This window comes from Pan paniscus, chromosome 2 (genome assembly GCF_029289425.2).
Source record: "Pan paniscus chromosome 2, NHGRI_mPanPan1-v2.0_pri, whole genome shotgun sequence".
Lineage (NCBI taxonomy): Eukaryota > Metazoa > Chordata > Mammalia > Primates > Hominidae > Pan > Pan paniscus.
Window position 1 is genome coordinate 144,808,469 of NC_085926.1, and position 12,072 is coordinate 144,820,540.

Genomic DNA, 12,072 nt, shown 5'->3' on the forward strand with positions numbered 1-12,072 from the left:
AATATAGCTCTTCTCAACCCATTCATTATCTACATGGTGGGGAAATCTGCACAAACACCCGTGGTAAGGGAATCACCACTTCTAAGGCAATGGCAGTGAGGAACTCTGTGGTGCTATGTGGAGACAGGGTAGCTGAGAAAGGCATGGACTTTGGAGGAAAGGAACTTGGTTTAGAAATCAGATTTCTCCCTTATTACCCATGTGCCTTTCCGTAAATTGTTCATCTCTTCAAGCCTCGAACTTCCTAACTTGAAATATTTGGTTTACCAGCTGGGTGCCGTGGCTCATGCCTGTAATCCCAGCACTTTGGGAGGCCGAGGTGGGCAGATCACGAGGTCAGGAGTTCAAGACCAGCCTGGCTAAGATGGTGAAACCCTGTCTCTACTAAAAATACAAAAATTAGCTGGGCGTGTTGGCGGGTGCCTGTAATCCCAGCTACTCGGTAGGCTGAGACAGAGAATTGCTTGAACCCGGGAGGCAGAGGTTGCATTGAGCCAAGATTGTGCCACTGCACTCCAGCCTGGGCGACAGAGTGAGTCTCTGCCAAAAAAAAAAAAAGAAAGAGAGAGAGAGATAGAGAGGGAGGGAGGAAGGAAGGAAAAGGAAAGAAAGAAAGAAAGAAAGAAAGAAAGAAAGAAAGAAAGAAAGAGAGAGAAAGAAAAAGAAAATAGAAAAGAAAAGAATAGCAAATAAATATTTGGCTTACCATGTATATAATAACATCAGTGCAAACAGTTACCACAAGGATTAATAGGAGATACTGGTTACACAAGACCTAGCATACGGTGTAGTTCGTAGAAGGTAGCCCATTCATGTTCATTCCCTTTGTTAACTAATCTAAATGTTCACTGATAGTATCTTCAGGTCAGTTAATGTTACTTCCATACAACAATATCATTAATATTTATTGTATTTTTTGCCTAAAATTGTGTACCATTTTAATGCAATTCCATTGATTAAATTATATCATAAACAAAACATGGGAATCAAATTTTTCTACTTAAAGTTAAAACATCTAGGATATGGGAATTTTGCAGTAAAAACAATAAATACTGATGAATTCAAACATTCATAAAAATCAGAAGCAATTAATCTAGAAAAATTACTTTATTACTGTTAAATTTAGAAGTCTTGAAATTATATGATTTTTCTCTCTTCCAAATAGCCAGCAATTCTCTCATTATCTTTTTTGTTAGAAAGAGGAAAAAAGAAAATAATAAGTTAGAATTTGATAGAAGTCAGACTCTATGGTAGACATTTTTTATACTTGTCTCAATATTTTTTTCTAAGCATCCCCTGTGATATATATTATTGTGGCTATTAGACTGGAGATGAAAGATGTTCAGAAGAAGAACTCTCCTGGGAGATTAGCATATGAGAAAGGATGAGAGCGATTCCATAGGCAAATGGCTTCTTTAATGTCATCAAATCCTCAACAGAACTCAACAGCAAACAGAAACTTAGTATCATAAATAGTAGATACAAACTTATTACTAATTTTTACAAAAATTACAGATTTATTGCAAAATTATTACTAGTTTTTCTTCACTTTTTAGTTCTTCTTTTATCTATTTATCTCAGGAGAAATTGTTCTCATGAGAAACTACTTAAAAATATTTAACTCTGGTGTCTGAATATCTGCTAGCCAAGCAGTAGAAGTAATGTATGTGATGCTTTTATGACAGGCATGTTTCCCCTGGCTGTTGTTTAAAACCACATACGACTTAGTTATTGTGTAATATACTAATAACAGATTTCTTTTTTGTCCATGTAGGCCAATTTGGGAAAATGTGACATTTATCCAGATGTTTAGTCAAACACATTCTAATTAAGTTGTACAGGTTTACAAAGAAAAAAAATTAAGGCAGTTTAAAGGAAAAATGTCTTGGAATTTAGTTTGAAAGACAGCTTGCCTTAATAATTTTGATGATATTCTGAGACTTGATTAATATATTTTTCTCTGAAATTTGCAAGTTTTAATGAAGACAGTAACAAGCTGGGCATGGTGGCTCAGGTCTGTAATCCCAGCACTTTGGGATGCCAAGACAAGAGAATGGCTTAAGGCTAGGAGTTTGAGACCAGACTGGGCAACATAGAGAGACCCCCATCTCTATAAAAAAATTGAAAAAATAAAATAAAATTTAAAATTAGCTGGGTGAGGGACGAGATGGTGCTCACCTGTAGTCTCAGCAACTTGGGAGGCTGAGGTGGAAGGATTGCTTGAGCTCAGGAGTTCAAGGCTGCAGGGAGCTGATTGTGCCACTGTACTCCAGCCTGGGCCACAGAGTGAAACTTTGCCTCTAAAAATAAATAAACAACAACAGAAAGGTAAAATTTTCAAACTTCTCCATATATGTTTACAGGAGGTATCTTCTAAACTTGAAAATGAAAGCTAGTTATAAATGTCAATTACATAAAAATTAAATTTAGAAACTGACAGTGTAGGGTATACAAAGCAGTGAGGTGTCTTTATAAATCCTGCCTTCAGGAGTTGAAATGTACAAGAGTCAAAAGATGGTGACTCAGGATGCTCCATGTTCAATGAGGTTTCTTTGTTCAGAAACCAGTGGTCAGAGAAATGACTGAGGTTTCAGTAGAAAACCTTTTTTTCGTCTTTAATGACAATATTAATGAGTTTGTAAGTCAGAAAAATCTTAAACACAGGTTTTCCACACTTAGCTCAACTACATATAAACATACATACACACACACACAAGAATGGCTACATAACAGAATGGCCATATAACCTATTAACATATAAAACATATATAACATAAAATGGCCACATAACAACATCAGTAGGTTATTTTTTAATCAGGAACACTTTTCCTTGCCAACTTTGCTCTGAAGTAAAAGAATGATTTAGGAAAAATTACTGGAATGATTCAGGAAAGCTGTACATTTTATCATACACACAATCAAAAAGTTTAAAAGTCATTATATTCTTGCTTTGTAATTATCTGTTTGGAAATTTTCAAAGAAATATCAGAAGGAAAACAGTGTATTTTTAAAATTCATGTAGTACAATAATTCTTTTTAGTGGATGAAATACACTATCCCAGCAAATCAATCTCTGGTTCTTGTATGGAAGATGATCTGTTTGTAGATGACACCTTAATGCTGTCCATTTTGATACACAGTAAGAGAAAATAGTTACCAGTAACTACTCTCTCCCCTGGCATTCTTTTGGTGGCCCAGCAGATAGACTGTGACATCACTGGTGGAAATGTTGACGTAACGTAAAGATCACCTCTAGCATTGATCTGAGGTCAGGGAAGATTCTGAGAGCTACGAGACATTCTTAAAGTGCTTTATACATACTAGGACATAGAATCCATTTACAAATTTGCTTTTATTGTTCTTTTAGTCATTAATAGAATTAACTGGATTTGCACTTGTACATAGAGTTAACAGGAAACCTCTTAGACCAACGGGCCTTTTTAAAGCACACACATACACACACATAGAAATCCGTATTTTCTTATAACGAAAGATGCAAAATATATTGTTATATGTATTTGCTTTCTTTAAAATAGATATCATATACATTCAAACAGCTATTATCCCTATGGAAACAGCATATTCTAAATTTCCCAATGAATTTCTTTAGTGGATGAGGAGACAAATTTTAAAAGAAGGAGCAGAACATATAAGATGTCATGCATAGGTAGTGCCCTAAACTCTTATCTCTATAGAAGTACAGAATGAAATAAAAACATGAGGCAAATATAGATAAAAGAAAATTCAATGTAAATTGTCTTTGGGGGAAAAGGGATAAAAATATTGCCTCTCATAGTGGAAAATATTTGATTAAAGGATTACATACTGACATCAGGATTCTTTTTTTCTTCATCTGTCTACTCCTCCTTGGCTAGACACTTTTCTTATTCAGAGTAACACTAACCATATTCTTCCAGGTTCAATCAAGAGTAAAACGGAATACCTTTCCCTCCAGCCTAGATCCTGAATTACTTTTTAATTACTCTGATTGGGTCATATATTTATCCATGAACCAATTATTATGGCAGGAAATGGATTAAGAGTGACATAGGTAGTGCTGCTATGAAATGAACTCTGGATATATTAGTAGAAGAAGGGGGGAATCAATGGTAGGCAACTAAATATGCAGTAAATGTTCTCTTCATCAAGAACAACTTTGGCAGGGCAAATACTTATGGAATGGCCTTCCATTCTAATCAAATTATGAGTTCAAAGGGAAAAAAGTTCAAGTATGTTTAAAGAATAGATAATAAGTCAGAATAGACAGAAATCATAAAGAGTTCGACATAAAACTATAAGAAAATAAAGACCAAATTTAGAATGTGACAAAAATTTGATGAGCCAATGAGTTTGTATTTTAGTTCTGAAACCTATGAGGAATCAAAGCTGATGTTTGGGGAAAAAACCGTTACCTGCACCTAGCAAAGTACCTGCTACCTCATATGCCCTTAATGAACAATGCATCTTAAAGAAACTAACTTGGTAATAACTTGCACTGTGAATTAGAGTGGTGGGATAATATACTTAGTTAGGATACCAGTGAAATAAATCAGTAATGCAATTCAAAGAACCTATCAAATTCTTATTTATTAAGTGTTTTTAGGTACATGCTAATTGATTCAAACTGTATTGAAGTGTTTGAAGTTGGTTCAAAACTGTTAGAATAAAAAGCTGTTAAGAAAGTTCAAAATAGATACTTTCTTTTTATGTTTGGATACTGGCTCCAACTGATTCAAACTGATTGTAAATAATTCAAACCAATTAAGAGCTAAGACAAAATGTTTTATATTGAAACTGAGTAACCATAAGTATTTGGAGTCCTTGAAGCTATTGTTTTCTTGAATATTCTTTGAGTTAAATTGGAGGTCTTTTAGAAAAGAGCATCAAAAAACCGATTGAAAATTTGAAACTTGGAGCCTACGTGCATAAAATATTGGAACAAGCTGTGAGAACTTTGGATCCTTTTCAGTGATACTCTTACTGCAAACACTGCTGCCGTCGATAAAACCAGTCCTCACCCTGGAGAGCAGTAGCCACTTGACAACAGTTTTCACTTGTATTGGAAGGCATGCAGAGAAAAATTAGTCTTGGCACTTGTCTGTGAGAGTCTGTTCTGTCTCTTTCAGTTTGAGATTTGCAACCTACCCAATTCTTTCTCCCCAATATATAACAAGTGATACTTGATACTTTTTCTTCACTCATGCTTGAGCCACCCCCCTAAATTTGGATATCTGACGATTTACCAACCTGTTCTTTGAATGAAGCCCCTCATGGAAATGTCTCCATCCCAGCACCCCAGAGGTTGCTGAATTTCATTATTTCTGGCTTTTCCTGTCTTGTGTCTAACCACAGAGGACAAAGATTTTTTGTTTAAACCAACAGAGGCTGAGAACTTCGTCAAGAACATCCTGTAAGAACAATTAGGCAGTTTATTTTGTGTTGATAGTGTGGTTCTCAGATTAAACATAATAGAGTCACATGTCAGAAACGATCTCGTAGATACATGTTGCTTATTCTTGCTAAGCCTCCATTTCCTTATCACAAAATGAAGTCAGTAGCATTCCTACTTCCTAAAATTATTGTGAGAAAAATGTGATAATGCAGTCAATGTGCTCAGCCTAATATCTTGCACATAATAATCTCAATAAATATTAGATCCAAGAAGAACGGGACCTCAGAAGAAACACTTTATACATTTGACTGATTACGTGTGGGGTGAAGGGGAGTGGTGGGAGACTCTTAGAAGATGTGGGATTTACAATAAATTTTTAATTAGTGCAAGGAATAAAGTAGTTTGCACCTTATATTTTATGGTGCCATATTAGAAAAGAGATGGCAGAAGGTAGAAAAATCAAGTGTGACCCTGAGGAATGCTAACAGATTTGATGGCTTAGGAAAATTCTGAAAAATAATGTGCCATTTAGCACATTAGTAAATATATATCTAGAGTAGAAGCCTATAATACAGGCAAAGCAATCCACGGAAGGCCACTAAAGAATATTGGAGATTCAAAATAAACAGTTTGATAATGGGAGGATTGTCATTCAATGAATAGTGTACCAATGATGGTTGTGAAAACTTCCTAAAAGTAAAAGTTGAAAGCTAAAGAAAAAAAAAATCTGTTTAGGAAAGGCCTGAGGAAGAAGACATTAATATATTCCCATGCAAATCTCTAAGTGTCGTTTTAAAAACTAGGTTTATATTGTAGCAGGTATGGAAAATTCAGACAATAGAATTGAACTAATGTGAACTAATGTTTTCTCATGAATCAAAATGTAAAATATTTTTAAAAATTTTATAACTATAAGTGAAAGTTCATTCTTTTATGGATTTTATAATCATCTCTTCTCAGCTAAAGGAAATTATCACCTATTTTAAAGCTTTTAATTAAATTAACATATGTAATTGAATTAGATTTTACACATATTGGTCTACCATACTTACTCCTATTTGCTCAGTGCTAGCCAGGTAAAAAGATTTAAGAGGAGTCTGTGAGGTGCCATCTAACCTCAAGGGCAGACCCTCAAGTAAATCTTATCCATCTCACTACTCCAACTCTTCTCTTCCAGAGAGGACTAGCACATAGGCTATCTTAGGATAAAAGTAGATATCACACAAAATTCTTATACCTTTAATTTTCTTTCAGTTGTTTTAAAATCTATAAGCTTAGCCTAAAATAACCAGCAAATACCTTTCTGTGTGTATATAGTCTACCAGTTACTTTATTAACGTTTAATCAGAACTTTAGAGACCTCAGAGATGTGAAGAGAAGGTGGAAAGAAAAATAATTTCATAGTATTGCAAACAATAATAATTATTACTAATTAAACTTCTATTCTTTTCTAGGTCCATGACATATTTATCTTATGTCAACCTCATCCAACTGTATGATGTAGATACAGATTTTACTATTTTAAACCTGCCGAAAGATAGATGTTAGTAAAACAAGGAACTAACCTTTGAACCCAGATGTTCTGTTTTTCATTTTTTAACAGTTTTCTTGAGGAATGTTTTACATATCAAAAAAATCAAGTGAATGATTCAATGGTTTTTGAATTTTACTCAAGTAAAAATTTAACAGCCATCACCATAAATCAGTTTTAGAACATTCTCTTTCCTCTAAAAAGATTACTCATGTTCATGTACATTTAGTTCTCATTTTCAACCACAGTCTCAGACAACCACTATCAACTTTCTCTCTTGACAGATTTGCCTTTTCGGGACATTTCATATGAATGCACTCTTATGCTATGTGGCCTCCTGTGTCTGACTTCTTTCATTTAATGTAATGTTTTAGGTCCTCCCATGATGTAACATGCATTGATAATTCATTACTTTTTATTGCTGAATAGCATTCTGTTGTATGAGCATAGCACATTTTGTTCATTCATTCATTAGTTGATGGGTATTTCACTTTTCCCTCACTTTTTGCTATTAAAAATAATGCTGCTATGAACATTCACACACACAGCTTTGAACAGACATATTTTTAATTTCTCTTGGGTATATACATAGGAGTAGAATTATTGAGACATATGGTAGTTTTATGTTTAACTTTTTGAGAAAATGATGAAAGTGTTTTCCAAAATGGCTGTATTATTTTACATTGTCACCAGCGTTGCATGAGGGTCCCTATTTTCTAAATCCTCCAAAATAATTTTTTCTTGTCTGCTTTATTGGTTATAGCCATTCTAGTGGGTATGAAATGATATTTCATTGTGGTTTTATTTTGCATTTTCCTAACGACATGATTTGAGCATCTTTCTGAGTGCTTCTCAACCATTCATGTAACTTCTTGGGTGATATATTTGGCATATTTTTCCCCATTTCTTAATTGGGTTGTATTCTTGAGTTCTATGAGGTCTTTGTAAATTCTTGATACAAGTTCTTAACTTAATATTTGTTTTGCAAATATTTTCTCCCAGTATGTGGCTTGTCTTATTAGGTTTTAATGGTGTTTTTTGAAGTACAAAAGTTTAGAAATTTATTATGTCAAATTTAGCATTTTTTTTCTTTTGTGGACCATGTTCTTTGCTGGTATATAAGAAATTTTTGCCTCATTCGGGTCATAAAGATTTTCTATATTTCCTTCTACAATTTGTATTTTTAAGATATTATATTTAAGTCTATTATTCACTTGAGTTAATTTTTAGATATGGTCTGAGATGAGGGTGGAAATTTACCTCTTCACATGTGGATATGTGAGCTAGGCATTTCTGTTTCCAATAACAACCCTGTTCTACCATACCAAACAGGCTAGATAAATATGAGTGGAGATCATGTCTGACTGGCTTCCTGTAGTGATTTAATAGCGGTTGGATGAAACTGCATACCTAGGGACAAGAAGCTGCAACTCACCTGAGCCAAGAATTGTCGATTGCGATTAGTTCAATTATTTAACATCAGAGTTCACCACATCAGTTCTTGCTCTGTGATGGATTTTTCAACTTTACCATGATACAAAAGTAGAAACCATACTTGGAATTTTGAATTTTGATCTTTTCCAGGCTAGCATTATACAGTACAATATTCTTTCTTGTGATGCTGGGTAGTGACCATGAGTTATAGCTCCCAGTCAGTGACACAATCACTAGGGCAGACTACCAATACTCTATAGTGTCCTGAGTTGCCAGCAGTTTTTGGATATTGTGTTTTGTGTTTTTGCATCTGATCTTGTCTACAAAATGTCAGTTTGTTTCTCCCCCTTCTGGTGGGAAGAAGAAGAGGAAGGCAATTACTCTTGAGACAAACTTGAGATAATTTCCCAGCATGAAGCTGGCAAACCAATAATGGCCATCACACATGAGTTAGGACTTTTGCAATCTATGATCTTGTTCATCATTTTTTTTTTTTTTTGAGACGGAGTCTTGCTCTGTCACCAGGCTGGAGTGCAGTGGCCCGATTTCAGCTCACTGCAGCCTCCACCTCCCAGGTTCAAGTGATTCCCTTGCCTCAGCCTCCCGTGTAGCTGGGACTACAGGCACACGCCACCATGACAAGAAATGGATCAATGATGTGATGAAATCATCAGCATCAGTTAAATCCACTGTCAACACAAAGAAAAAAGCTGGGCCAGCTAATGATAAGAAAAAAATTACTTGTCACATGGATGGAAAACCAGATAACAGAAGTATATAGGATATGGCTTGGCTGTGTCCCCACCCAAATCTCATCTTGAATTGTAGCTCCCACAATTTCCACATGTTGTGGGAAGGATCCAGTGGGAGGTAATTGAATCATGGGGGTGCATCTTTCCCAAGCTATTCTCATAATAGTGAATAAGTCTCATGAGATCTAAAGGGGAGTTCCCCCGCACAAGTTCTCTTCTTTTGTCTGCTACCATGTGAGATGTGCCTTTCACTTTCTGCCGTGATTGTGAAGCCTCCCCAGCCATGTGAAACTGTGAGTCCATTAACCTCTTTCTTTTGTAAATTTCCCAGTGTTGGGTATGTCTTTATCAGCAGCATGAAAATGAACTAATACAGTATACTCTAAGCCTTCTGACAATCCAGAGTAAGACAGTGTCTTTCAATATAATAAAAGAGTGTGCCAATGGTCCTACTTATAAGCAAATGTTTATAGCAAGTCATAGTGGTTCCATTGCTTCAAGTAGCTTATAATTTTCATAATGTGAAGGTCAGCAATGAGGCAGTAAGTGCAGATACTGAAGGTCTTGACCTTTTTAAGGAAGAGCAGCATAGAATAATTGTGGATGAGAAATACTTGCCAGAACAAATATTTTACATCAATAAAACAAGCTTATTTTGGAAGTGTATGCCAGTGGATACACACATTCCTCAAGAGTCCAAGACAGTGAGAGGATTCAAGACATTGAGAGATTGTTTGACCTTGCTTTGGGATGGAAATGGGAAATACCATAGGGTTCAAATTCAAGCCTTTTCTAATCTACCACTCAGAGAACCCTAGAGCATTCAAGAATGTGAGCAAGCATACATTGGATGACAACAGCTTTGTTTGAAAACTGGTTTTTGAACTGTTTTATTCTGCAGGCAAGATATTATTGTAGGAAAAACAACATCCCATTTATGATTCTTCTGATCTTAAACAATGCTCCAGGGTATCCACAGCATAACAGAAACATACATTCTGATGTAAAGGTTATATATTTGCAGCTGAACATCATCACATTCATTCAACCAATGGACCAAGGTGCAATAGCAGCATTCAAAGCATACATTTGCACAGGCTGTTGAAACAACTGAATGTGATTGAATGATCCTAGATTTCTGGAAAGGTTTACACATTCTAAATGTTATCCAGGACATCGCTGCAGCATAGGAAGAATTCACACAGCAATGCATAGATGGCATTTGGAAGAAAGTTTTGAATGCATATATGAACATATTCAAAAGCTTTAATATAGATTCTGCTGTTGATGAAATAGTAAGTAACAAGATATTAGTGCTTGGGAACCAGCTAGAATTGGATATTGATGAAGAGGATATTCGTGAGTTTGTTTGCACTGAGGCTGAAGAGCTCTGCAGTGAGGAGCTAATTGAACTAGAGGAAGAAAGATGAAATTGAAGCACAAGAAGAAGTTACACCTGAGGCACCAAGAAAGCTCACAACAAGGAAACTAGCAGAGGCATTTGCTACTATCAGCAGTGGCTTATGGGTGTTAGACAAAATGGATGCCAATTATGGGGGACTCATAATTGACAGGCGGTTACAGGTGCTCACGCTTGCTATAGAGAAATATATAATGAAAATAAGAAAACTGTAGTCAAAATTTGGTATCTTCCTGAAGAACACTATGCCTTCTAATCCATCAAGTATTGATGACTTCTGTCAGCTATTCTCAAGCCTCATTCAAAGAGAAATTAATGACCCTGTCACTGTCGCATCCCGTCATTCGGCAATTAATTTTTATTCAATGCTTCAAACAGTCTTCAGGAGCAGCGTGCTTTCAGCTGTGTACCTAAGTGGTGAGTACCCATACAACCATTCTGCTTTTCACTTTCACTACAGTATTTAATAAACTAAAAGAAAGATTCAATGATTTATTATAAAATATACTTTGTATTAGGTGACGTTACCCAACTGTAGACTAGTGTAAATGTTCTGAGAATGTTTAAGATAGGCAAGCCTAAGCAGTGATGTTCAATAGCCTAGGTGTATTAAATGCATTCTTTTCAACTTAAGATGAGTTTACTGGATATAACCCCATCATAAGTTAAGGAGAATCTGTACAATTCAGCAACAGAAAAGAGACAATTACTGATTCACATAACAATGTGAATGAATCCCAAAACTATCCAGAGTAAAATAACCAAACACAGGAGTAAATGCTGTACGATTCCATTGATATGAAACTGTAACAAAATTAGTCCCTGGCAGTAGAAATCAAAGCATCAGTTTCCTGGAAAAGAAGATTGGTTGGAAATGAGTGGTGAGTGATTTTTTTAGATAATAAAATATTCTATATCTTGATATGAGTGTGGCTTTCAGAGGTATATATTTATTAAAACCCATTGGGCTGGGGCTGGGGGCAGTGACTCATGCCTGTAATCCCAGCACTTTGGGAGGCTGAGGTGGGCGGATCACTTGAGGTTACTTGGCCAACATTGTGAAACCTGGTCTCTACTAAAAATACAAAAAAAATAGTCAGGTGTGGTCGCATGCACCTGTAATTCCAGCTACTTGGGAGGCTGAGGCACAAGAATCGCTTGAACCTTGCAGGCAGAGGTTGCAGTGAGCCGAGATTGTGCCACTACACTCCAGCCTGGGGAACAGAGCAAGAATCTGTCAGAAAAAAAAAAAACCCGTTGGAATATGAATTATAATTATAAATTATAAACTGTAAATTATACCTCATTAAAACACTACATTAAAAATATTTTAAGATCTGTCCTACTGTATTAGTTTTCTATTGCTGCTATAACAAATTAACACAAACTTACTAACTTAAAACAACACAAATTTATTATTTTATTGTGTTTAGGCCAGAAGCTGGAATTTTATCTTATTGGGCTACAATTAAGGACTGCCTTCCTTTCAGGAGGCTCTAGGGGAGAATCCATTTTTAGCTACTAGAGGCCAATCACATTCCTT

General features: G+C 35.5%; 1 long non-coding RNA gene across 2 annotated transcripts in view; it reads right to left on the bottom strand.

Moving 5' to 3' along the window:
* The window catches only part of LOC129397456 (uncharacterized), a 596,722-nt gene that overhangs the window by 135,875 nt on the left and 448,775 nt on the right, over positions 1-12,072 (bottom strand). For both annotated transcript variants that reach the window (XR_010111464.1, XR_008624903.2), the window contains exons 4-5: positions 5,248-5,408; positions 2,179-2,300 (exon numbers count right to left, since the gene is read on the bottom strand). This is a non-coding gene — a long non-coding RNA (uncharacterized LOC129397456). The remainder of the gene's footprint in view (positions 1-2,178; positions 2,301-5,247; positions 5,409-12,072) is intronic.